Genomic DNA, 26,261 nt, shown 5'->3' on the forward strand with positions numbered 1-26,261 from the left:
GTGAATCAACTATCCGCTAAAAGGAGCTCTTGAGTGTTTACGTGACTCGGCACAGTTCCCGTACTGTGCTGAAGGTCTATGGTGAGTTTCAACCTTTTTTACCCCTTACAATCTAATAAATCGAGTCACTGTTCATTGTTCCTTCTTGATGCAAACCAGTAGCGCAGAGAACAGACTTACGTTGTTACCGACAGAATGCAACTCAAGTCGGAGTCGAATGGTGTGTACATGACTACAGTGGTATCAACTGTAAGAGTACATGCGCGAAAGGCAATGTGAGAAAGTTTAAGGTGTGTATTGCAGCCAGTATTTATATTTTGGAAGATGTTGCTTTTATGGGTATTAGACAACAGTTTAAAACTTATGGAAGTTCCTAATGCTTCGTCTCCTTCTATTGAAGACATCTTCAGGGGCTATAAAGACTTGGTTAACTAATATACAAAGCATAAGTATGTTTAAATAGCCATAACACCCATTTACTGATTGGTGATTCGGCCACATAAACAAGTTTACGTTTAACGATTTAAACCTTAAATTATTTCTCAGGTTTAACTCCTAAACTTGAACATTGTGTCCTTGGTTTTATGGTTGTCGGCTCGATCTTGCACGATGTTACATGTATATTTTTGACCTGTGTTTATAGTTTACGTGATGTTAATATTTGCGACTTGACACTGCAATAATTACCGTATGTGCCGGCCGGAGGGGCCGAGCGGTTCTGGGCGCTACAGTCTGGAGCAGCGTGACCGCTACGGTCGCAGGTTCGAATCCTGCCTCGGACATGGATGTGTGTGATGTCCTTAGGTTAGTTAGGATTAAGTATTTCTAAGTTCTAGGGGACTGATGACCTCAGACGTTAAGTCCCATAGTGCTCAGAGCCATCTGAACCATTTTTCTAATTACCGTATGTGCGTAAGGGGGACAGCTTGCGTATAGCGTCAGCCCATTGCGATTGTCATATCTCTACTTATTCCTAGACAAAAATATATACATTTACATCCACATAAGCAGGAGATCTTCCAAATTTTCTATTTCACTTTGCTATGAATTTTTTACTGTCGAATTTTTTACAATCGTCTTGAAATAACGCAATAGATTTCGTTCTGCAACTATACATATCAAAGACTGTTGTGTATGAGGTACATGAAGTAGCAGAAATGAGAATATCTGTGCTTCAATTACCTCTTTGATATCTACTTCGTAACATAGCGTACACCGTACGACAATCAGCTGTTACCTGCTGTTACACCCTCGTAACTGTTAAAGCACTTAGTGTCTTTTATATGTGCATAACTGTGAAGATTTCATGTGTAGTATGTTATTCTCCAGGTCGGTACTGTTACTATATGTTATTAGTATTAATTTTTTCGTAAGTAATACTTCATATACAACCTATAAGCAAACGATGTATTTTCGTGTCTATCTGTGATTGCTTTTGCTTTCTTTTGGTTGACAAGAGATGCCGACCAGTCACCAACTGCGTTACAGGCGAAATCGTGGCAAGTCATGTAGGTCTGGTTGGTAGGAAGGTGTGTACTACTTTTGGCTCTCTTGTGTGTTAGCACATGAGCAGTCTTCCTGCGGAGCAGTGGAGGAGCGAAGCTAGAATGTACAGGAAGGAGTGTTGCACAATTCGCCCTGAATGCATCGTGAAGATGCACACTCGTGCAGTTCACGTAGGCGCTACTTCGGCAGTGTCCCGGAGGGGCAGAGGAATTTGATGCCCAGGGGAGCAGAATGCTGCAATGGCGGATGAGCGGAACCACTGGCTACAGCCAATAACATATCTACTTCACTAGTTAACTATTTCAGCTGTCTTCAAAAGAATTCTTGATCCTGAGAAATAATGTATATTAGAGCTGGACTGAATTTAACGGTTCTGTTCCAGAAATGCGAATACATTTATCTGAAAACAGAGATGTCTTCGAGACATCACTACTACTACAAACCACAAACACGACTGCATTAACCAAACAGGATGTAAATATCCTTGCTTACAAAGGAATCATTCGTCATGACATATAACATAGTCAGCCTTACAATATGTGCACAAGTTGATGATTAAAAGTAAAATGCCACAAGGACAACCAGCGTGGAATGATACGCCAAAACTATAACAACCTGAATGCACGTCATTGCATGATTGCTGTTGATGTTTTTCAATGTATATTCAACTATTTGTTTACGATTTGAACTATCTTAATATGGTTGTTGTACACCACCCAAAAATAAACATGGTTTAGTTATACAATGTAAATTGTGATCTTTGCAGTGGCAGTTTTTTATATTAAAATTTTGTATTCGATAAATGACGTTAAAACAGCAGCCTCCTACCTAACAACGTCAGGTAAATTCGCAGAGTAACATAGATTTGGTTTTTGGTGTTGCTGAAGTATCCTACTTCTGTATATCAAAAATAGAACCATGGACAAATACGTCATCACATAGTCATCATGTTTTGAACGAGAGAGCTAGAAAAGAGATGAAGAGAAAAGACTAATAATTTGCAGACAACATACAGGAATACAGCCGTGGGATGTCTACGAAAATCACCGATAATTCGACAAGTGAACACCATGTCCTACTGAAGGCACAAATGTAACGACACAACGTTATAAAAGCATATATAAACCCTCGATTCGCAAGGTTGCCAACGTTAGAAGTCAATGACAGTAAATATTACTTTAAGAATTACCAGATAACGTAATGCCGTCAAATCTAAACAAAGACAAAAATTTCGTTCAAAGCGTAAAATTTGCGTTTTTCACTTACCTATATCTGCGTTTCTGTGACAAGACAGCGCTTCACCTGCAAGAAAAAACAAATTCGTTACACTTGAAAAATATTAGGCTGGTACGTACAAGTGGGAGCGTTAAGTTATAAGTATTTCTCTTGCAACTTTACGAACATCTTCCATCGGTATTGTACGATTGATACATTTACAATGATTACTGTACACGAATAGAAGTGAATTTAGCAAAGTACAACAGCTAATTATTGTTCATAAATCTACTCACTACGACAGTGCTTGAGGATCTCAAACGTTTCTCCTTAAAACCAAAAGGACGTACCTAAATTTGATTGAGCTCCACTGGCTATCCTTGCTGCTGTTTTAATATCCAGCCATATCGAACAGCTGCACCAAAGTATTTCCTCCGGTATGATTCACAAATTAAATTAGGAACACATGATTTTATTTAGACAGAATACGTAATCATTATCCTCTTTCGCCGCTGTGATTGGGAGTAGAATAATTTATAGACAACAAAAAAAAGATACACGATCCGTTACAAGAAAACAAATTTTATTGTTAATCAATAATCACCATCCAACTCTTCACTGGCGCAATCTACATAAATTTGTGTGCCGAGTTACAAGTTTCATCTTCAAGGGTCAGGCAGGAGAAAGTATTCATCTACTTCAAACAGTACTATAATTTTATGCTATCGCCTCTTGTCTTCAAATATATTCCGCTAGAAGCAAACTAGCGTTGAACACAACCGCACTGATGAAAATATGAATCCCTGTATTTATAGGAATTATTATCGTGTAAGTATCTGAAGCGTCTCCTCGCTGATCAGGACATCGGAATTCATAAAATTGCTATTATTATTAATCAACTATACGGCTTAACTCATTCCGTCGATGACCTACTGTTTCCAAAACCAGAAAATAATTTTGTGAAAAAGAAGAACGATGTATGTGAACTATAGAGACTTTTCGAAGGATATATATATATATATATATATATATATATATATATATATATATATATATATATATTTATTATTCATTCTTTGTGCTGCACGTATTACGTATTTGCTTGTTACGCACTACTGGTTGAAATCATTGCTCTTCCCACTTTTTCCTTGGTTCTCCTAAGGATGTTCTGCCCACTGGCTAGTAACTAATCGTGGCCTAATTAATATGACCACTTCATAAAATTGATGAAATCGCGTAATATTTGAAAATTTCAAAGTTACTAATATTTTTACGAACAGTGTAGGTATTTTTCATGACTATGTGTGTTCTTGTTGAGGGAAATTCCATTAAAACAATTGTTTGGCTTTGTCGTCGTTGAAATAATGGTATCATTTGTATTTTATAGAAGGGAAAACACACAGCCAGAGAGTTCTGTTGTCGTCTACAGCTATTGAAAATTAAATCTTAAATTGGCTCTAAGTTAATATTTTTATTCACAGTATGAATAAAAATAGTTTTAGTTTATTTTAATCTTTTCTGAGCAGGACTGTTGTTGTTATCTTGATTTACTAATATTTTAGTTAACTTAACCTAATTCACTGTGTTGAGAGTGACTATGATGTTGGGTCTGAGTGGGGCACGGTCAAATGGGGGCTGCTACAGGGACCAGTGTTAGCGTTGCTCCTGTTCCTTATTTATGTAAATGACGTGCCCTCTAGTATTACAAGTGATTCTGAAATATTTCTGTTTACTGCTGACACTAGCTAGGTAGCAAAGGTTGTTGTGTGCAACAATGACACTGTTTCAAATGGTGCAGTTCACGACATAACTTTATGTCTTGCAGAAAATAAACTAACGCTAAATGATAGAAAGAGTAAGTTTTTACAGTCTAACTCACATTTCAACAAAATCCGACGTTTCAATTTCACGGTTAGTGAAACTGAACAGTTCAAATTTCCAGGTGTTCAGATAGATAGTAAACTGTCGTGGAAAGCCCACGTTCAGGATCTTGTTCGAAGACTTAATGCTGCCATTTTTACTATTCTAATAGAGGCTGAAGTAAGTGATAGTTCGACACCAAAAGTAGTTACTTTGCTTATTTTTATTCGCTTATGACGTACGATATTATATTTTGGGGTAATTCTTCCCATTCTCAAAAGCTATTTGTGGCCCAGAAGCGGGCGGTTCGGGCAGTGGGTGGCGTAAGTTTGTGAACCTCTTGTCGACCCTCGACCCCTGTTAACTAGTCTGGGTATTCTGACACAAACACACTATATATATATATATATATATATATATATATATATATATATATATATATATATCAGCTTCTTCCCAAGAAATATCAGCTTTCACTCACTTAATCTGGGTATTCTGACACACACACACACTATATATATATATATATATATATATATATATATATATATATATATATATCAGCTTCTTCCCAAGAAATAGCAGCTTTCACTCACTTAATACTAGGCAGAAAGCCAATCTGCATTTATGTCGCACTTCTTTTTGACTCTTTGCAGAATGATGTGCAGTATACCGCTGTATCCATTTTCGATAAGCTGCCACAAGAATTCAGATGTTTTAGCAGTAGTAAACGCGTTTTCCAATCTAAACTGAAGAGTTAGTTCTCGGGTCAGGCCTTCTATTCTGTCGAGCAGTTCCATGAAAAATCAGACGGATTCTGTGTTATATTGTTGATTGCGTTTACATAAACTTATGGCTTGTCTTTTTATGGGTTCATAAACATTTTATCTTATCTCTTATTTGTTGTATCTTGTAATTTCTTGTACAGACACGTTCCATGACCTTGGAGATTTGCTCCTCATTTTGGTCCTTCTTAACTAGACGTGTAAAATAAAATAAAATTAAATTAAAATATTTTTAGGTATCGGATTGGGGTGAAGACCTTTCATCAACAAAAAGGGACTTTTTAAAGATCATGTAACTATTACCAATCTCTCACAACGAAAAATTGCAAAAAATTTGGACTTTACACAATTCAGTGGCTAATATCGCCTCGTGGTATGCACAAGATGAAAGAGAAACTGCTGTAAGACATTTCGTCAACATATACCACTGCCAGAAAGAAACCAGAAAATGCGGTGGTTTCCATGTCTACCACAACTGATCATAGAAGACTGACTGACGTGAGCTATAGAAGTTGCAGACCTCTTCATAACCTCAGACTGAACGGCGGAATGATGAATCGACAACTGAATTGGGCTAAGAAGTACAGGCACTTCACTGTGAATGAGTGTAAATCAGTATCTCCCTAATATTTTCTCTTTGTATTATATTTGAAATTAGATTACATTATTTGTTTTATAGGTATGCGTCAGTGCCGAAATGACCATTCAGATTTTGAAAATATGACAAAGTCAATTATGAGAAAGCCTTCAGGAAAATAAAATGAAAATTCCGTCGTAAAGACTATCAAGTATACAATCTCAATCATGTTATGGTCTTTAGTATCTGGTAAGGAACCGGGAAGACTCTACGTCGTTCAAGGTAGAATGAGACTACAGTTGGACAATGAAGTTGTACGGAAGCGCCCGTTTTAGCAACACGAGATTGGTTCAACAAACAAGAAAATCCAATATTTATGCAAGATGGTGTACCCTGCCACACCGCAAAGCGTGCAGAAATTTCCTGAAGAGTAAAAACACACCTCTAATATATTGGCCAGGCACCTCTCCTGACCTACATCCCACTAAGAATGACTGAGAGTTGCTAAAAAGGGACGTGACCAAAGACCAAGTCACAAAGAAAATACATTTCCAGGAAAGAGACATATTTTACTAGAATCAAAAGGAAGATTTGAGGGATATGTCCGTGCGATGCACAGACAGCATACCTCGCATGGTTCAGCCTGTGATTGCTGTGAAGCGTTGTTTGACTGTTGTTGTCATCTTCAGTTCGAAGGCTGGTTTGATGCTGATGTCAAAAATGGTTCAAATGGCTCTGAGCACTATGGGACTCAACTGCTGAGGTCATTAGTCCCCTAGAACTTAGAACTAGTTAAACCTAACTAACCTAAGGACATCACAAACATCCATGCCCGAGGCAGGATTCGAACCTGCGACCGTAGCGGTCTTGCGGTTCCAGACTGCAGCGCCTTTAACCGCACGGCCGCTTCGGCCGGCCGATGCTGATGTCCATTCTTCTCTGTCCTATGTGAGGCTCTTCATCTCCGACTAACTATTGCAAACTACATCCTTCTGAATCTGCTTACTGTATTCATCTCTTGGTCTTCTTCTACGATTATTACCCCCCCCCCCCCCCCCCCAACGTTCCCTACAACATTAAATTGGTGATCCCTTGGTGTCCTATCAACCGATCCCTTCTTTGGGCAAGTTGTGTCACAGATTTCTTGTCTTCCCAAATCTGTTCAGTAGTTTCTCATTACTTATGTGGTCGACCCATCTAATCCTCAACATTTATCTGCAGCACCACGTTTAAGAAAAGACTTCCTAACTCTTAAATCTATATTCGATGTTAATAAATTTCTCTTCTTTAGAAATACTTTTCTTGCCCTTACCAGTCTACATTTTATATTCTGTCTACATCGGCCATCATCAGTTATTTTGGTTCCCAAATAGCAACACTCATCTACTACTTCAGTGCCTTGTTCCTAATGTAATTCCCTCAGCATCACCTGATTTAATTCGACTACATTCTATTACCCTTGTTTCGCTTTTCTTGAGGTTTATCTTATATCCTCCTTTCAAGACAATGTCCATTCCATTCAAATGCTATTCCAAGTCCTTGGCTATCTTTGATAGAATTACAATGTAATCGGCAAACCCTGAAGTTTTAAAGTTTTTTCCCTGAACTTTAAATTCTACTCCAAATTTGTCTTTGGTTTCCTTTACTGCTTGTTTAGTGAGCGATGTTTGACTATATACAGTATTAATAAAAACGGTAAAGGAGGCTTAAATCTCTTTGTTGTGCGATTATTTTTATTCTGAAACATGTATCTGTATAAGCCCAGGCATACAGTATACGCACGAGCTAACCCACTGCAAATGTGAAATGCTGGTAAATTAATAATCGGTGTAACCGCCAGCATGTTGAATGCACGAATTCAAATGTGGATGCATTGTGTTGTGTCGGAATTCAGTTTGTGGAATGGAGTTCGATGCTTGTGCACTTGGTCGGTCAATACAAGGACAATTAATGCTGGTTATAGACAACTCTGGAATTGTCGTCTCATCATGTCCCCTATGTTCTCTATTAGAAGACAGATCTGGTGATCAAGTAGGCAAAGGCAACATTACAACACTCTACAGAACATGGCCTTTTCTCACATTAGTGTCATTTAATGTTGCCTCACGTAATGGAAACTGCATATCCAGGAACTCGATCGTCCGAACACTTGAGAACCCATCCGTGTGTCAATATTGAGGTCTCTGGCGTGTACGAGTTGTACTGGTACTTTATCACAGGTTTCACTTTTGACGGCTCTTCAGGGCTGAAGCAGCTTAGTGTAACAGTGATCTACCAGAGCATACTTTCATCAGAATGTGTGTGTGTGTGTGTGTGTGTGTGTGTGTGTGTGTGTGTGAGGGAGGGAGGGAGGGAGGGGGGGGGGGGGAGAGAGAGAGAGAGAGAGAGAGAGAGAGAGAGAGAGAGAGTGAGAGAAGGGGGGGGGGGCAACTCGACACGCTGTTCTTTCATCATCCCAAGATTCCTCAGTGGTGGTGCGCTCATACTTTACATTACTATGTCGTCGATAAGGTGGCACCGCAGACTCCTGCCACAGATATTTATCGCCGCGTGGTCAGGATTTTATGCGCCTGCGTGCCGTGAGGGCCTGGTGGCGAGTGTGGGAGGACTCCTTCCGCAGTGGGGGCGTAAATTTTTCGTCAAGCCGCGGCGCGTCCTCTATCACGGCTGCCCGCGCGCTGCGGGACCCGGATGCCGAAGCGCCGGCTCGCCGCTTTATTCACGCCGGTATATCGGCGCTGACGCACGCGGCTCTTACTGCTCACTGGTCCGCATTCGCATCCACTGTCCGCTGCTTCTCACTGTCTCTCTCTGATCGACATCGGTTCCCTTCTATGCCATCCATTATCCGTGTGCCCATTTCCAGGGGTTTTTAGTCTGTTACGCTTAGTGTGGCTCGGTGTTAACACGCTGGACTACGGACGGGATTTTCCTCCGTCATGTATGACTTCTTTCATCTGTGTAATTCAATGTTAACGTGAAAAATGCCAAGCTGTCTAATAGTTCGGAGTATTTCTGTACTAAACATTTTGTCTTCCCATAAATGGGTGGTAAAGTTCAAAGGTCGGAGGAAAACTACGAGATACTACCCCAAAATGTGAATCACTGTGTTCTTCGTGTTGTGTTGGCAGAATCGCCAACACCGTGTTACTAGTGGAGGCCGAAATGCACGCGGTTTAGCTCACGCAAGCTGGCGTGAGGAGGGAAGAACTATACTGACGTGAGGTCTGGAACACGACAAGGAATTAGAATTCAGGAAGCGGACGTAATTAGTTTGATACCTAACTTTAATCCATTAATGATGAACGTCGCTCTTGACGGAAAATGATTCACAATATTATCTGTTCAGAATACATTCATAGTAACTGAATATGGAGCCTTGCTAGGTCGTAGCAAATGACGTAGCTGAAGGCTATGCTAAACTGTCGTCTCTGCAAATGAGAGTGTATGTAGTCAGTGAACCATCGCTAGCAAAGTCGGCTGTACAACTGGGGCGAGTGCTAGGGAGGCTCTCTAGACTAGACCTGCCGTGTGGCGGCGCTCGATCTGCAATCACTGACAGTGGCGACACGCGGGTCCGACGTATACTAACGGAAGCTACCACCTAGCAAGTGTGGTGTCTGGCGGTGACACCACACTTCAAATCAGTTTTCCGGTTGATGACAGCTTCACTATTTACATTTCCCTGGAGAACACATTACGTAACGTTCTACAGCTGTCTGGCTTTAAAAAAGGTTCCATGCTTGTGGAAGCGACGCAAAATTGCAGCTGACACGTCACTGGGATATCAGACGTGTAAACAGTGAACGTTTCCCCTCTGATCCTGTTTCTTTCATAGAGAAAGAATGCTACCTCACTAACTACTCGTACATGCCAAACAAAGTTTTTCGTTGTAAACTGTACCAGGACATTACTTCCTTTCTTTTTGCCTGTCGTCATTCAGGACACTGTTGCTGGAGATTTGTAAGATGCAACTTTTCTACTAAAAACTCTGAAGCCTAACGAGGTGAGTCGTAGTTAAGGGCAGAATGGGATGGCGCAGTGGTTATCACACTGGACCAGCATTCAGGAGGACGACGGTTTATATTCGCGTCTGGCCATACGATTTAGTTTTCCTGTAATTCGCTAAATCGTTCCAGACATACACTGGGATGGTTACTCTGAAATGGCATCCTTTAAAAAATAAGAAAAAGGATCGAACTTGTCCTCTGTCTGTAATGACCTCGCAGTCGATGGGATGTAAAACTCCGTTAGGATACAGTATTAGTGCATTTCTTGACGCATCCACGTCGATTAAATATCAAGGCGTTACGCTACAAAGAGTTATGAAACGTAACGAGCAAAACGTCGGTCGTTAGGGAGGTGAGTGACAACTTCAGTTTATTGGGAGAATTGTAGAATAGTGTAACTCATACATAAAGGAGATAGAATACATAACACTTGTGTGACCTATTCGTGAGTACCACTCGGGTGTTTGGGGTCCCCCTCAGGTTGAAGTACAGGAAAGCATCGTAGAAATTCAGAGGCGCTGCTATTTTTTTTTTTTTTTACCAATAGGTTTGAACATCACGGGACTGTTACGGAAATGCTCCTACCACTCAAAAGGGAATTGCTCGAGGGAAGACACTTCCTTTCCGCGAAACACTATCGACATATGCCAGTATGTCACTCCGTCAGGTATCAGGCGGCATTGAGTTTCTGTGGCAAAATGTAAAGTTTCCGGACGTATCTCACTAGTGTCCCACATGAAGGCTTCTCAAGTGCTTAAAGGCCCATTGCAGGGCAAGGACCTTCCCCATATCATCAATGGTCTGTATAGTTGGCAGCGTTGGCTCTGCAGTCCTTCGACGTTTTCAGTACCGTGCATCTTATTGGATCTAGTGGAGGTGAGTTGGTAGTCAACATCTAGACGACGACAAGGTCATTGACGAATCAGTAAGAGGTTGGAGAAGAAAATCAGTCACGTTGTCTTCAAGGAAAACATCCTGGTATTTGGCTTGTTCTACTTATAAAAACCATGTAAAATATAAATCTGGATCACCAGTTGGACTTTAAGAACTCAGTCCTTTCGCGAAAGAGTCACCTCGTTCGGTTTCACAGGTCTGTATGGATCACAAACCACGCGCGAATAGCGTTGCAGGCTGCCATCCGTATAGACCAAGACTGTCGTCAGAATTCTTCTAACGGAGCCATGTAGTGGGCCTCGCTTCACCTGGTCCAGATCATGTTGACTGCAACCGTAATTCACACCGATGATTGTGTTTCAACCTACGTCGCCGTAACAGTATCAGCTTCTAACGGCAAGTCATGTCACTAAAAAAACTCTACTAAAAACATAAATTCTGCAGCGCACAGACTGAACACCATTTCTATTAAGTTGGCTACCCATACGATAAATAACTTTTCGTCTACAGTGGCTCAAGTAGCGAAAGTTTAATTGTCATCACCCTGCAGGTCACATGGTCTCAAACCAGGAGATGTGCTGTTCTGATTGGGCATCTTTGGACATGCAGTTTTTCACACTTTGCCAATGGCCTCCGCCGTCTTGTATTGTTGCTGGTATACTAAGAGGTCTCGTATTGGCGTACCGTATATGTCACGTATTTCTGTGTAATTTCGCAACAACTTAGTCACTTCTGTGTACCATGACACAGTATTTTGTTCATGTACCCCTAAAATCCTTGTCTTACGTAAAAACAGTTGTCGAAACTGTTCGTCGTTAAGTAAATTTCAATGTCACTTTGCATATCTCGCATAGACTACATCCACTATAATATATAATTAATATAAACATAAACATTATCCATGAACTACATTTAAAGGGAAGGTAAAAATGTTGACGTTAATGAAATATATGAATTAAGATTCAGAACATTAGGATGATGATGAGCAATAAATTTCACACATAAAGCATACACAACTATGTTCTCACAACCAAGGAAGGCGTCTGACTGTTGTCGGTAAGAATACATTAAAACATAAAAATACAAAAAAAAAAACAGTAAATTGATGCGAACAAATAAAAAGACGTAATACTAGAGTTAAACGAATGGCAATTTGATTCTGCCTGCAAAGAGTGCAATTTCATTTAGAAATGGGTAGTTGTTATTACTTGCATTAATAGCCGTAGCTGTTGGTAAATACGTGTAAACAAAGTGAATTTTAGTTATTTCTTTTCCCCACAACATACATATTCGTCATAAGTCGGAGAGGACGTCTTCACCAGCTCCTGAAAGAGGAATGAAACTGACGCAACCTATCCGGAACGCTGTAGTCAGAACTAAACAAAAATATTCTCGCACAAAACAAATAAATAAATAAAAAGAGAGACGAAAATAAGAAGGGAAAAGGGAAACTTTTGAAGAAAACACTGTTTATAAATTTGCTTGATGTTCAGTTTGTTTGAGAAATTTCTTATGAGAAAATTGAAAAGGTTATGTAAAGTACGCATTAGAGCCACTCGCCTTTACTACAGTTCCTTCAATTTAAATTCTCTATACACTGACAAAGCTCCTTTGCCTTGAGGTCATACAGCGTACAATCAAAATAAATTCATTACTTATTTCCACATATCTCCATGAAAGCGAAGATCGGGAGCAGAGCCCATTCAGACGACTAACCTATTTTTAAAACAAAAAGTCATTTTCGCGAAACTGGAGTAAGATGTTGGTTGGTCACGAAAAGTCCAGAAAAAATGATGAATGTATCTAACTTTTTTATATTCTAACTAATTATATATTTTATTTTTGACACAAAGTACTAGTTGTTCGTTAGAACACAATATGATTTCTGTGCTGGAGACTGAACTCTACTTTCTACCTGTGATGGCAATATCACTCTCATCGCATCCTCCCAATAAATTTTTGTATGTATTGGTTCTATACCCATATTTTATTGATCATTGGTATTCTTTATTGTAAAAATGCGCAAAACAGCTAATAAACACATGCATGTGATGTGAGTTTTGTTTCGATGGCTCAGGAAGAGCGTAGTTCATCGACAACTCGCTGACTGGTATATGTTTATTAGTATGTCTTCCATTAATTTTCAAAATAATTGCATATTGGGTCAGTTTTAATCCGTTATCGAAGGAACAGATTGAGCATATGTCTCATTAAAATAAACCTAGAAATTTCCTTTTCGTTGGTGGTCTTACAGTGTCAGTACCTCTTGCACTAGAACATAAAGACACTTGCGACCTCTGCAAGTCCACTTACAATGGCTATAAAAGCGTTCGTCACTGCAAAAATCCTGCGCCTGCCTGCCCCCGACTTACGTCTTCGCACCGTCTGCAGTCTGTCAGGGCGCCTTCTTAAAGCTGTGACCCATCCACCACGTGACCTACCAACTTGGCTTTCTTATAGCTGCGGTGTACCGTAGGTCGATGGAGGAGAGATGCTTTACTGATCACTGAAAAAATAAAAGCGCAGGTTATTCCCATTTCCAAGAGGGTCGTCGAACAGACGCACAAAACTACAGGCTTATGTTACTGATATCGCTCTCTTATAGAACTTTTTTAACCTGTTCTATGCTCGCGTTTTACTTGACTTCCGTAAGGCATTCGATACAGCTCCGCCTGCCGCTAAAACCCAAAATACAATTGTATGGAATATCAGAACAACTATGCGTTTGGATAGCAGTGTTTCTGACAAACGTCACACAGCATATCATTCTCAGCGGAGAGAAAGCTTCAGACGTAAAATTAACTTCGTACGTACCCCAAGAGAGTTTTGATAAAACCCTTGCTATTCACAATGTGTATAAATGAGTGAAAAACGTCGGACGTTCCGTGAGGCTTTCGCGTATGTTGCTGTTGTATACGGAGAAGTCACAAAACTAGAAAACGTTGGCGAAATGCGGAAAGACCCATAAGGCTCTGAGCACTATGGGACTTAACATCTATGGTCATCAGTCCCCTAGAACTTAGAACTACTTAAACCTAACTAACCTAAGGACATCACACAACACCCAGCCATCACGAGGCAGAGAAAATCCCTGACCCCGCCGGGAATCGAACCCGGGAACCCGGGCGTGGGAAGCGAGAACGCTACCGCACGACCACGAGATGCGGGACCCATAAGGGAAATATCTATTATATCTTGCGAAGAGATAATGAAACAAATAGAGAGAGATTGGAGCCCGCACCGAGCCTTAACAGCAGTCGCTCTTCCAGTGAACAATTCGCGACTGGAACAGGAAAAAGTGAGAGTGGCAGTGATAAAGTACCGTTCACCACAACTGCGGAGTACAGATGCAGATAGAGGTGTAGATGCAGATGTAGCACAAAAGCCGCGTGTCTCACAGCAGCGCGGGAAAGTTCGTCACGTCACTAGCATTCTCATCCTATAGACGAAGGACACAAACAAATCGTTTCCATTTATAACCATGTAGTAACAGCGGCACCGATTGATCTGGCGAAGCTGAAGCAGTCGCTGAACTTTCAGTTATGGGACCACCGCAGTATCTTATTGTAGGTGAGACATCATTTCGGCCCTCTAACGCTGGAAGAAGAGAACCAGCGAGGAGCACGAAGAATGGAACACCAAGAGAGAAGTGGTCGGTATACAAAAGGGCATATGGTAGGGATTTATCTCATACTATTCAAACCTGCGCACCGAAGAAACAATGACAGAAATAAATCTTATGAGTGAGATCAACAGTCAGAGTGAAAGCGTATGAATGATAAGATCCGGCCGTTGACATAGTTATCCCTGGTGAAAGTAAGGAAAAATGCCAACAGCCGTCCAATGGACTGCACAGTTTACTGAACACAGAATATGAATTCAGATGGGGTTTGGAACAGTAGTGCGGAGTAACGCTTTAGTGGAGAGACATTTACAGACCCTAGGACTATTTCTGGGTTAAAATGGTTCAAATGGCTCTGAGCACTATGGAACTTAACTTCTGAGGTCATCAGTCCCCTAGACTTAGAACCACTTCAACCTAACTAACCTAAGGACATCACACACATCCATGCCCGAGGCAGGATTCGAACCTTCTACCGTAGCGGTCGCGCGGTTCCAGACTGTAGCGCCTAGAACCGCTCGGCCACTTCAGCTGACTATTGCTGGGATGAGCTACTTTTCGCAGGTAACATACATGCACACTAAGAATTTGTTTCCTGTCTAGCAGTGTAGCACAGCTTGCTGTAGTCTAGGAACTGAATTTAATATATGTTTAAAGATCGAAAAACCTCCGGTTAGTAACTTTTTAATGATATTTATTCAGCCTTAACTGGTTACAAGGAGGTTTTCCCATGCTCAGACGAGGTCTAGGTGAGGTTCGAATGTACCAGTTTGTTAGTGAGTTGGCGAAGTGATCGAACTTGAAACCAAAATATTGCCTGAGTATCTTGTGCTCTGCAGAAATCTCAACACATTCGACCTCCGCACAAATATTAGGCCACACAACTGTCACAAACTCGCTTTGCTGTGTCGCTCGTCTGTCTAGTTCAACTGAACCAGTGAGAACTAAAGCCGTGCGCTGTCTGGGAATCGTGACGGAGCCGCGGCACGGTTAACAGTGAACACTCCACACTGTGTCTTCCCTACGCGTAGCTCTGACCCGAATGTTAGGCTCGTCATCCACGGTCAAGGACCGTGAAAGATCTCATTCATTGTCGCAAAGAGCTACATTTTAATGCTGTGAGATTCGACGGGTGGCCGTAGTGGCAGGGAGGGATCCCCTGGTGTGATGGAGCAGCCTCAGCCTCCCAGCAGGCGGCGGAGGCACGCAGGTGCGTGAGGTGCGTGCGTCACTAATGAGCAGCCTGAGCTCGGGACTTCGCTGGGGCACCTCGTTACACGTTCCTCCACGTCCCGCCGCTGGCCACGCTATTTATACAGCGCGCTCTCCATATTTTGTGTCTATTTTAATGCAGCCACAACGCCCCGCTCTGCTGCTCCTGCACCATTGTCTCGCATCTCGAGCATTTTCTCCCCGCCCTCTCTACCTCCTCCCCCCACCCCCCGGCCACCTCGCCTTGTCCTTCTTGCAGTGGGAGACGGTGCGCTCCTCAGTTCCACAGCTGTACTATCCTCTTCGATAAAGTAGTCTTTTGCGAGCGAACAAATACGCGTCCTTGAGTCACAGAGTTCGCTTGTTATCGCTTATCAAGAAGTCATTAATTTCCTTCATAGCTTCAAATTGCACAATAACTTTATTATTATGCTGAATAATAAATTCAGACCCGGGAAAAATATTTGACCGTACAAGTTCAATTATCTTTTAATTTCGTTTGTTTTAGTGCCTCTGCCAAGTAATACAGGCTGACTTTGAGAAATCAGAGAAACGAGAGTCTGATTCACATACACATCGTTAAAGCACGTATCTGCATCAATCTTATGAATTTGTCAATTATCTTATGAAATTGGCAGATATACTCTCCACAGGTACCAAGACAGTTCGTAAGTCTAAAAACTGCTACGAAATAGTAAGAAAGACCAAACTGCTGACTATTTTGTGTACTGTGCTTAAAGTCATTATTCTCTGGAGTTAAGTAAATACTTTAAATTAATTTTTCTTTGTAGTGAAGTGGACGTTACTATTGTGGACATCAGTCCAGGGACTTATTTCATGCAGCCATCAACGCTACTGTATCCTGTGCAAGCCTCTTCATCTCTTCATACCGATCGCAGCTTGCATCCGTATTAACTTGATTAGTGTAGTGAAACCTTTGTCTCCCTCTAAAATGTTTACCCCTGACCCTTCCCTCCATTGCCAAATTAACTGAAGGCCGGAGTGGCCGAGCGGTTGTAGGCGCTACAGTCTGGAACCGCACGACCGCTAGGGTCGCATGTTCGACTCCTGCCTCGGGCATGGATGTGTGTGATGTCCTTAGGTTAGTTAGGTTTAAGTAGTTCTAAGTTCTAGGGGACTGATGACCTCGGAAGTTAAGTCCCATAGTGTTCAGAGCCATTTGAAACATTATTTGATTTGAACCAAATTAACTGGTCGTTGATAAGAGTTCCCTGTCAACCAACGCTTTCTCTTACTGGCGTTGGACCATAAATTTGTTTCCTCCCTAATACGATTAAACTAATCTTCAGCATTCTGCTGAGACACCAGATTTCACAAACTTTTTGTCTCTTCTCCTGTGAACTGTCTATCGTCCACTTACGTATAAGGTACACTCCAAACCGAAACAATTCATAACACTTCACGTAAGACGTTAAATAATCTCTACTTTTTAGCTATTAGTAATCTGTATTTTACAAGCTCTGTACGTCAGCAACTCTTGTCATGTATTTTGATGCTAATATGGCAAAACTAATTTAATACATTTAGTGTCTCATTTCCTAATCTAACTTCCTCATCATCACCTGATTTAATTCGACTACACCCTGTTATGCTTGCTTTCTTTTTGTTAAGGCTCATCTTAAAGTCTCTTTTTAAGGCTACTAGGTTTCCGTTCGATATATCTTCTAAGATAAAAAGTTGGGCACTATATAAACTGGAGAACCACACCAACACATACGTTCAATTGTATTACGAGAAATCTTGAAAAACGAACGCTCACGTTACGATACTTTAACTCTTTGATAGTATTTAATTACGACGGAGATGAACTGTGTTTAATATGAACATAATACATGATATTTAAAAAAAATTAATGTGTCTTGCAGTTCTTGTGTAGAGCTCAGATTAGGGTTCCTTATTCTGGCTCGTACTTCAATATAAATCTTCCATCTGATGTGGGGAAAGAAACTGAACATTTCTATAATTTCAAAACAAAAATACAATTTAACCTCATAGCAAGTATTCCTAATATCTGTCTAGACCTCGGGAATGAATATTTATTTTGACTGTAAAACAAGCTATAATGTTCACTGCATACGGGTATCTCTTCTTGTTGCACGTATATAACTAATTTTCTCTGAAAAATATGAATCTGACCAAGTAGATATTAAAGCTAGATAGGTGACAGAAAGTAGTTTTTCGTTATAGTTGGGGAAGCAGGCTTTTTTTTCTTTCTTTCTAAGAAAGTAGCTGCTTTCATAAATATTACAGTCCAGTAGCTGTGCCATTACTTCACTTTGTTAGTGTATACCTTCTCTCGTCTATGATGCGATGCACGGATAAGGAACGAACGAATTAAGAGTAATTTTGTTATGTACACGCCTGTTGGTAATCTTGATTATTAAATCAGTGAAGTTCACCCTACCTTACCTTCTCTCCTCACTGATGCGATGCACGGATCAGGTCTCCTCCATGACGTGATGCACGGATGAGGAGTAAATGAATTACGAGTAATTTTCTTGCGGACACGCCTGTTGGTAACACGATCATTAAATCAGCTTAGTTCAGGCTATCAAATTTACAGCTATATTTTGAACTTATCTCCCTTATTTGTATTTACACGTTTTTTGTAAAACTGAATGGAGAAGTGCAGTGATGAAAGATACTAACTGTTCTGCACCACCAATTAAAATCGTTTGAAGCCAAATGAATTGAAACGTGGTTGTGTATTGTAGATCTGACACATTCCAGGTGCCCATTTTCTGCTCTTGCCGAAGAACAGGTCAGTGGAATTCTTGAAGGTAGAATGATTGTTAGGTTGCCTCGCGTACACCTGTTGTCTATTGCAGCAGATGACGTAGTTGAGTTTATGACAGCAAAGTACTGTTTCATCACGAGAAGCGAAAACAATTCACTGAAGCCAGTCAGTCGTTCTGCACCGTTTCGTTAGTGGCATCAGTTCACCAAGTTACGTGCGGTTGCACGTGCTCCTTTCACCCTGTCTTGGACATTTCCTAAGCAAACTGATTCTTCCCGTAAAATATGGTCGGCACATAAAAAGCGGAAAGCTTCTCTTGCTTAATGCCTCTAACTTGTTGCCGGTGTGACTTTCTTCCAAAACGCTACCGACCGAGGAATACGTACCACTTCGACCAGCTGAGCGTTTTAATTTCATCAATATTATACAGTCTGTAGTGTGCGCAAAATTCTCTCAGCTCCAGAACGCTGATGTTCTAGGACGTTACAAATATAACTGTTAAGAAGAAGTACAGTAACTGTGTCATATGGCATCATTTGGATGCATGTGGTCAGCGCACCGCTCTCCCGGGTTTTTCTCAGCTTTCCAGTCTATGGACTCACTGCTTCTCTTGCAAGTAGCTCTTTCATTGGCGTGCATCCCGGTTCAGTCCTGAATGGAAAAATCGCTGGCAGTATCGGGAATCGAACTTGAGTCCTCTATATCGCGGTCTGACGCAATGAGTTGTCGTCTACCGTGCCGGACTGTTGAAGAAAAAAAAAAAAAGTCCTTGCATGAACTGGCACCTACATTTCTGACGACAGCACCGCTCCAAGTCTCAACAGTGTACACAGCATTAAGACCGGTAAACTGTGAAGTAAGGTTTTGACATAGTTACGTTGAACAATTACATTATGCTATCGATACTATCGAAACACATTGCTTGGGAGAAGCAGGTTTGTTAGTGCCTTGTAAAAAGTTTGTCTGTATTGTACTATGTGGACAATGATAAGTGAGGCATAGATGCGAAAGCTGATGCGAGAGCTACTTTAGATGCAATGAAACTGTCTGCGTGTAAAATGTAGCCAGGGTAACAGCATTCGTATACAGCAAACACCTTTCATGGTAGGAAATTCTCGATCTCCGGGCCCCGGATTCGATTCCCAGTCGAGTCGGGAATTTTTTCCGCTAGGGACTGGGTGTGTTTCGTTTCATTTCATTTCATGGCAGGACATTAATAACTAAAAACGGCAGTCAATAAAAACCAATTGACAGTTATCTGGGTCGACGAATAGTGAAAAGTCTCGCGTACAGACAATGCGATACAGGTGGCTTTCATAGCTCACTAAGAATCTCGAAAAAAATGATTCTTCGCATATGAGATAGAAAAGATAGATCTACGGGTAGAGGATAATCTCCAAGCATATGGTAATCCCTCAAACGCATTAGCAGAATGTCAAAACCATGTAAAGGGAATTAAAATCGATTAGATCTCAGGCATTTGTTCCGATGAGCAAACTTTTACCTTGTTCCGGAAAACAAAGCATATCTACGACGAAAGCAACTAGAAAGACGAATTGTCGACTTCCTAAGCTATTTGGGTCATGTCACTGGTTCTACTGGTTACAGTCAAGTCACTTTACCAGATTAAATTCAGACACTCCCAGTTCAACTAACAGAGCAGAAAATATCGTGAATAAAGACAATCCAATGTAAAATAAGGTTATTATATTAACCCGACATTTTCTTGCAGAAAAAGTTTTCGTACCAATGGATTCGGATCGTAAATTTCTGTTTACCAGACCTGTAGCGCAATCCCTGGCTACCCTAGAGCTGTAGCAGAATTCCTCGCTGCTTAGAGCACAGATAATTACGTTAGCACTTCATACTCCTGAAGGATCCCTATCGAAGTGGCATCGGTTGCTCGTCGGGTCGCTAACAATATGATCCTTCAGAAACCAGCAATACTAACACTCACCTTCTCAAACGAATCATAGACCCACGGGTACTGCCTAGCAAACCTATATCTTAACGGACAGCTGAATATAAACAACAGTTGAGTGAAACGATACACAGAAATTGTGGTTACAGAACCAGTACACTGCAAGAAAATAAACGGCAGTATTTATCTAACATTTACCTCATTAAGGCTCAAAAACTGAGACTATACTCCATCCCCCATTCACTATGACAGAGTAGTACCATGAAATACTGATCAGCTGTAAAGTGAATGATACAGTAATATCCGTAATTTGCAGTGCTCATCTAATGCCCATTTGAACCAAAGCGGCAAAGATAGACACACATCAGTGTGATAATAGAATACTTATTCATTGTTAATGGCGTAAAAAGGTTTGTGGATTCAACGTTCTCTAGGCAACAGAAACTTCCCTGTTTCTCTTGGGATGAAACAGAATTAAGAGGTGTATGATATTTGTGGACTTTATAAAAAGACGAAATTATTGCAAAAAAGTCGAAGAATGTCAGGGGTAACGGCGAGTTGTATAATATCATCAAAATGAGGAAAGATTCAGTATGTAGAAAGAATTTGCTATTGATATGAAAACTGCACGTAGTGGATAGACTATTAAAGAAATTTACAGCTAAATGGGATAGATATAAGGAAACTTTCTTCATCCTATTGGTATAGTATACTCCGCTATAGAACGATTACATAGAATGCGGTTGTGAGGAGAGTTTCTATTAATACAAAGAATTTATACAGACATGAGAAGCATCTGAAAATGTATGTTTCGGATAAATTTACCTATGAAAATGCTACTTGGGCCGTGGCTGTTTCTAATTGGGGTTACCTAGGGGTATAATGAAAATGTCCGGACGGGAGTTCGGACACAGCTTCTAATTACCTAATTACGACCATGTGCGGCTCAGTCGCTACATCTTAGACGACTTAGCCATCAAACACGCCTCGTAACGCCAACCCTCCCTCACGAGAGAGTTGTGGACCAAATGAAAAATATCCATGAATTATTACTCTGATACGTGGACGATGAGCAGAAATGCGATGTGTGGTGACACCGCCAGACACCACACTTGCTAGGTGGTAGCCTTTAAATCGACCGCGGTCCGTTAGTATACGTCGGACCCGCGTGTCGCCACTGTCAGTGATTGCAGATAGAGCGCCGCCACACGCCAGGTCTAGTCTAGAGAGACTCCCTAGCACTCGCCCCAGTTGTACAGCCGACTTTGCTAGCGATGGTTCACTGACTACATACACTCTCATTTGCAGAGACGACAGTTTAGCATAGCCTTCAGCTACGTCATTTGCTATGACCTAGCAAGGCGCCATATTCAGTTACTATGAATGTATTCTGAACAGATAATATTGTGAATCATTTTCCGTCAAGAGCGACGTTCATCATTAATGGATTAAAGTTAGGTATCAAACTAATTACGTCCGCTTCCTGAATTCTAATTCCTTGTCGTGTTCCAGACCTTACGTCAGTATAGTTCTTCCCTCCTCACGCTAGCCTGCTTGAGCTAAAACGCGTGCATTTCGGCCTCCACTCGTAACACGGTGTTGGCTCTTCTGCTAACACAAAACGATGTTTAGAAGGAAAACGTATATCGGAATATGTAGCACAGTATGTCTGAATATTCGGCGTGGTACTTTAACGGAACTGAACATGACAAGACACACGACCTACGAAAAGTAGCCGAATGTACTACGGACATATCTTTGTAAACCACTAACGCCTTCCATCACCCCTTCCCCATCTTTTTCATTCCGTGACACACTTAGCACATGCAAGTGATGTAACAATTACGAAGCAAGTATCTGTTGTACTAAAGGATACGGCGATAGGTAGGTACTTTTCGAGTATTTAGTGTGTTTCCGCTAGAGTCTGTCTGGGTACGTCAGACTGGGAATTCTGCGAGCGTTGCCGCCATTACCGGCGCCGCCGCCGTCGCCGCCGCCGCCACGCGTCCGTCCCGGAGGCTCAGGACGGAGGCCGGCCAGCCAGATCGATTGCTTTTTTGCCGGCTGCCGGTCCCAGCCACCCCCGCGTCTCGCCCTCCCCCAACCCTTCTTACTCCACCTCCTCTTCCCCTCGTCATCCTCCTCCTCCTCCTCCTCCTCCTCCTCAGTAGCCGCCGTGCGCCTGTAGCCCCGCCTCCAACACACTCCGCTTCAACTTCAATTTAACTTTTCGTAATTATTTAACTTTTCACATCAGAGCGTCACGTTTTTCTGTCGCCTGCCCTTTTTGCAGAGATGACCCACTGGCACGACGTTTTGCCTATTGAAAATGCTTCTTCGATCTAATTATCTGACTTTAATTACGGGACTTTGGTGAAAAATTCTAGGGACGTAGTAGCCTCGACCACTGGCGCAGCAGATACCATCGAACGTATGGTGTCGTCTACCTATGCCGGCTGTATCCGGTGCGCTACTGCCTAATACTGTTTCACGATCCACAGTCCCGAACATCTCATCTACTCACACGAGGAGGGATGTCACTCAGTTATGGAAAATCAAAATTAATTCTGCGCGTATACAAATGACGGTAGTATCGCGTACACAAGGCACAAAAGGGCAGTCAATTGACAGACCTGGCGTTTGTACTCACGTGACTCACGTGAAAAGGTTTCCGATGTGATTGTGGCCGCACGACGGTAATTAACAGACTTCGAAAGCGAAATGGTAGTTGGAGCTACAAGCTACATTCCATTTCGGAAATCATTAGGGAATTCAATATTCAGACATCCAGAGTGTGAAGGGCGTACCGAAAATAGCACAATTCAGGCATTACCTCCCACCACGGAAAATGCAGTGGTCGACGGACTTCACTTAACGGCCGAGAGCTGCGGTATTTCCGTAAAGTTTTCAGTGCTAAGAGCCAAGTAAATAACCGCAGAAATTAATATTGAACGTAATACGACTGTATCCGTTAGGGCAGTGCGCTGAATTTTGGGTACGACAGCAAACGACCAATGCGAGTGCATCTGTATGAATGCATGGTACTTTTGCTAACGTCTGTAACTCCTATCGTGGGCTCTTTACCATGTTAGTTGAACCCTAGACGACTGTAAAATCCTGGCCTGGTCAGATGTCTCCCGATTTCAGATGGTAAGAGCTGATGGTAGGATTCGAGTGTGGCGCAAACACCACGAAGGCATGGACTCAAATTGTCAATAAGGACTGAGCACGGTGGTAGTGGCTCCAAAATGGTGTAGTCTGTGTTTACATCGAATGGGCTGGGTCTCTGCATGTTCGGCTACTTGGAAAATATTTGCACCCATCGATGTACGTCATGTTCCCAAACGACAACGGAATTTTTATGGATGACAATGTGCCATGTCAACGGGCCATAATTGATCGCAACTGGTTCGAAGAACATTCTGGACAATTCGAGTGAATAGTTTTGCCACCCAGATCGCAAGATGTGAATCCTATCGAACATTTACGGGACACAATCCAATCGAGAGATCAGTTCGTGCACAAAAGTCTGAATCGTTAACACTGCAGCAATTATTCTGTAGCGCAATTCCAACGGCGTATCGAGTCCATTCCGCGTACAGTTTCTGCACTACACCGGGCAAAAGGAGGTCCAACACGATGTTAGGAGGTATCGCTTGACTTTCGTCAGTTCACTGTAGGTTGGTCTACATTACTGCATTTAGCACTCTCAGTATTCCCTGTCTAGAGCACTGAACACCACTCCCCTAAAAGAGGCAATGATGGGGATAGTGAAGCAAGTGAGATGGGAAATACACGTGCACGGTTTGGAAACACTTTCCCTGTAACAACTTGCGGCGACTTGTAGTACTCATAAGTCAATAACAGAAAATAAAATCGTATCCAATGATCGTCATTCGACGAATGAAAAGTAAGAAGTATTTTATACACGCCATTAAAATTGCTACACCACGAAGATGACGTGCAACAGACGCGAAATTTAACCGACAGGAAGAAGATGCTGTGATATGCAAATGATTAGCTTTTTAGAGCATTCACACAAGGTTGGCGCCGGTGGCGACACCTACAACGTGCTGACAAGAGGAAAGTTTCCCACTGATTTCTCATACTCAAACACCAGTTGACCGGCGTTGCCTGGTGAAACGTTGTTGTGATGCCTCGTGTAAGTGGGAGAAATGCGTACCATCACGTTTCCGACTTTGATAAAAGCCGGATTGTAGCCTGTCGCGATTGCGGTTTATCGTATCGCGACATTTCTGCTTGCGTTGGTTGACGTCCAATGACTGTTAGCAGAATATGGAATCGGTGGGTTCAGGAGGATAATACGGAACGCCGTGCTCGATCCCAACGTCCTCGTATCTCTACCAGTCGAGATGACAGGCATCTTACCCGCATAGCTGTAACGATTCGTGCAGCCACGTCCCGATCCCTGACTCAACAGATGGGGACGTTAACAGACAACAACCACCTGCACGAACAGTTCGATGACGTTTGCAGCAGCATGGACTATCAGATCGGAGACAATGGCTGCGGTTACCCTTGACGCTGCAGGAGCGCCTGCAATGGTGTAATCAACGACGAACCTGGGTGCACGAATGGCAAAACGTCATTTTTTCGGATGAATCCATGTTATGTTTACAGCATCATGATGGTCGCATCCGAGTTTGGCGACATCGTGGTGAACGCTCATTGGAATCGTGTATTCGTCTTCGCCATACTGGCGTATCACCCGGCGTGATGGTATGGGGTGCCATTGGTTACACGTCTCGGTCACCTCTTGTTCGCATTGACGGCACTTTGGACAGTGGACGTTACATTTCAGATGTGTTACGACCCGTGGCTCTACCCTTCATTCGATCCCTGCGAAACCCCACATTTCAGCAGGATAATGCACGACCGCATGTTGCAGGTCCTGTACGGGCCTTTCTGGATACAGAAGAAGTTCGACTGCTGCCCTGGCCAGGACATTCTCCAGATCTCTCACCATTTGAAAACGTCTGGTCAATGGTGGCCGAGCAACTGGCTCGTCACAATACGCCAGTCACTACTCTTGATGAACTGTGGTATCGTGTTCAAGCTGCGTGGGCAGCTGTACCTGCACACGCCATCCAAGCTCTGTTTGACTCAATGCTGAGGCGTATCAAGGCCGTTATTACGGTCAGAGGTGGTTGTTCTGGGTAATGATTTCTCAGGATCTATGAACTCAAATTGCGTGAAAATGTAATCACATGCCAGTTCTAGTATAATATATTTGTCCAATGAATACCCGTTTATCATCTGCATTTCTTCTTGGTGTAGCAATTTTAATGGCCAGTAGTGTACAACGATAATTGTCCTACAAAATCAAAGCAAATAATTCACCGTAAAAGTAATTTTAAAAGCAAAATCATTTATGACGATATTACCAGTGATAAACCTCTGGACCCTATTACATCATTTCATTCCCAAGGAGGAACAGTAGAAAGTGATATTAAATGGTGATTTCCTAGAAGAATGCTAAAAGGTGCAAATACCTAGTGCGTCTAATCCTAGAGTACTGCTTCCATTTTCTTTTAATCAAGTCTGCTGACAAACTTCGAACGAATTGAGAGCAACGTTGTAAATTGTAACAGAACGATACAGACTACGTGAAAGTGCAAGAGTGTTTCACAGGGAATTTAAACTCTAGTCTCTGGAAGAACTTCTCCTTTATTTTCGCGAAACCCTTTGGTTTAAAGTTGTGTTACTGATATTCTGTGTAGACTCTACGAAAATTGTACTCCTTCCATGGCATATACGAAGCGTGAAAGTCAAAAACTTTGTAAGAGCAACTCCGATATTTGTCAACAGAATGGAGAGCAGCGTATCTGTATTAGCACACAACTGATTTGTGTGCAAAAAACGAGAAGGTATTCTAGTAAC

At 41.9% G+C, this 26,261-nt stretch overlaps 1 long non-coding RNA gene across 1 annotated transcript in view; it reads right to left on the reverse strand.

Annotated features, from left to right (window-relative positions):
• Nucleotides 1-2,777: 2,777 nt before the first annotated feature.
• LOC126237239 (uncharacterized) overlaps nt 2,778-26,261 on the reverse strand; it is a 570,495-nt gene continuing 547,011 nt past the window's right edge. Inside the window, exon 4 of the long non-coding RNA XR_007545055.1 lies at nt 2,778-2,808. This is a non-coding gene — a long non-coding RNA (uncharacterized LOC126237239). The remainder of the gene's footprint in view (nt 2,809-26,261) is intronic.

Source organism: Schistocerca nitens, chromosome 1 (genome assembly GCF_023898315.1).
Source record: "Schistocerca nitens isolate TAMUIC-IGC-003100 chromosome 1, iqSchNite1.1, whole genome shotgun sequence".
In the NCBI taxonomy this organism is placed as follows: Eukaryota; Metazoa; Arthropoda; class Insecta; order Orthoptera; family Acrididae; genus Schistocerca; species Schistocerca nitens.